Source organism: Salvia hispanica, chromosome 4 (assembly GCF_023119035.1).
Source record: "Salvia hispanica cultivar TCC Black 2014 chromosome 4, UniMelb_Shisp_WGS_1.0, whole genome shotgun sequence".
Classification (NCBI taxonomy): Eukaryota; Viridiplantae; Streptophyta; class Magnoliopsida; order Lamiales; family Lamiaceae; genus Salvia; species Salvia hispanica.
In genome coordinates this window covers 11,800,876-11,803,428 of record NC_062968.1, presented here as the reverse complement: position 1 = coordinate 11,803,428, position 2,553 = coordinate 11,800,876, and positions in this window count along the sequence as shown.

Below are 2,553 nucleotides of genomic sequence, written 5' to 3'. Positions count from 1 at the left end.
ATGTAGCAAGTTATATTAAATCTGCATCGGATGTGTCACTCAAACATGCAGTATTACGGAACAACTTAAGGAAGAAACGAAGTAAAACGGATATTAAATAGAAAAACGGAACTGTATAAACCAATTAGAATTACTAACACATCCCTAAAATCCTATGAATTTAGTTACAAATGAAAGAATAAGCTAAAAACATAGATTGTAGGGAAGTCAATAAGAAAATAAGAACGAAAGCAATTAAAACCCAAAGGTTGAATTCTCGTAGCCTTGATCTTCTCTAGATTCCTTCTTCAACCCCTTGCATAATGAAAAACTCTCAAATTTATGCTATGGAATTAATTGGCAAAAGATGAAGGGTGAAAGATTAGGGTTGGAGGAGGAGCTATGAAAGCTCCCCTTTTTGGAGCTATGGAATGGTTAATTCTATGAATGAGGTTATGGGGTATATATAAGCTTGAGAAAGATTTAAATTTGGTAATAAGTTTTCTCCAAGCATTAGGAAAGATAGAATTTTCGTGCCCCATAGTAGAAGGAAAAGATTTGGCTTCACAAGGTAATATCTTCTTTCCTTCTTTAAATTTCCATCTAGACTGCATTTGACAGCTTTGCGCGACTTTGGTAGAACGGCCATAACTTTCTCCACAGAACTCTGATTGAGGTGATCTTGGTACCATCTTGAAGCTCTTTTCAAGACGAAGAGAATGAAATATAGAAAACCCTGATCGGACTTTTGAATGCCAAAAAATTGAGTTTGAACACAGCTGTCGTGCATCAACTTCGGAATAAATCGATTACCACAATAAAAGTTTTGTGGAAAAGAAAAAAAAACCACGGACAAGAAAAAGCAATATGGGAGCTAGAAGAGAAAATGAAAGAAAAATATCCCGAGCTTTTGCCTAGATATTTTCTAAATTTCGGGACGAAATTTCTTTTAAGGGGGGTAGAATGTAACAGCCCGAACTTTCGTACCTTATTATTATTACTATTACCATTATTATTAGCCTAAAGATAAAAAAAAATTAATAATATAAATGATCGTTGTAGTATTCGAAACCTGCCCTTTACGTTTACAATAACCGATCTTGGAATTATAAATAATAGTTGCTTCGTTCTCAAACGAACATCTCAAATACAACTAAAAAAAAAGGTAACACCATATGAAAGTTTCAATGTCCGGCACATCTCCGAAGTCCGCTAAAGTACTATTATACAAATTAAACAAATTCCTAATCTATTACAATTAGAGAGTCCAGGCAGCCCACTCAACGGTCGTACTTGTCCTCCAAGGAAGTCCGGTACATCAACTGAGATAACCATGGATGTTAGTTTTCCTACATAAGAGAAGTAGAGAAAGTAAGATACAATTAACTATTAATTCAAAACATTAAGTCACTAGTGTAAGATGCAACTGCAGTAAGGAAGAAGCTTCATATCTTTCTATACAAATGGGCACTTAATGATAATGTAGAAGGAATCAACGGCTCATAAGCTCTCTCCATTCTCAAAACAACGTTTGGCCTTAGGATCATCAAAAGAGAAAAATATCTCTAACATACCAAATATAATTTACAAGTTAAACCTCCCCACGTTAAACCTCCCCCAAGTTTACTCTCCCCACTTGCATAAGTAGCTTGCGAAGGAATTTAAGGGAACAAGCCCCATTCCAAAAATTCTCATCACACACACATAGCATAAAAGAGTCCGAGGGGGAGTTGCTGATAATTGGAGGATCAAATCAAGTCCCCAATCCAAACACTTTTCACACACAAACAGTAAGTCCCAAGCCTCTCTCTCTTTTCTTTAATGTATGAACAAGCATATGCATATAATTTGAAACTAGAATCCGTCACAACAAGTTTAACAACATATTCCATCATTGAAACTTCCAAATAGCATTTAGCAAGCAACAACATAATTATTCAAATATCACCAAATGCATAAAGTAGCCAACATAAGTCCTATAATCATAATAACACACAGTTTGAAGACTTATCTCCTCAGACACGAATTTGCCGGATTCCGGCGAATGGACTTTTAGGCACCCCATCGACACGAGGACAGTCCCACAATCCCGATATGTCACCAATTCAATGATTTCAAGACCTTTACACATCTACAAGTTAAAAAGACCAAATTTTGAAATTCAAGATTTAATCTTTAGAAATAAAACAAAAAGGGGGAAATGATAAAAATTGGGCATACCTTACCTTTCGGAAGTTCGGCGAGGAGACGGAGACTGTGGTGGCTTCGGAGAACTGCTCCGGCAGCGCGAGGAACGGAAAGGGCCGGAGCCGCCGCTTGTGCATGCACATTGGCGGCGGCGGCAGATCTGGAAATTGAGGAGGGAGGCGGTGGATCGGTGTAGCCGGCGGCGGTGGAGAGAGAGAAGCCGAGAGGGAGACCGATAGGAGAGAAGGGGCAACGAAGCTATTTCTGAAATTGGGGAAAATTAGGAGAAAGAGAGAGAAGAGGGAGAGACGAGAGAGAGAGGGAGATGAAGAGGAGGAGAGAACACCGCCGGAGGAGTCGGCGGCGGCGGCGCTGGAGGGAGGTTGG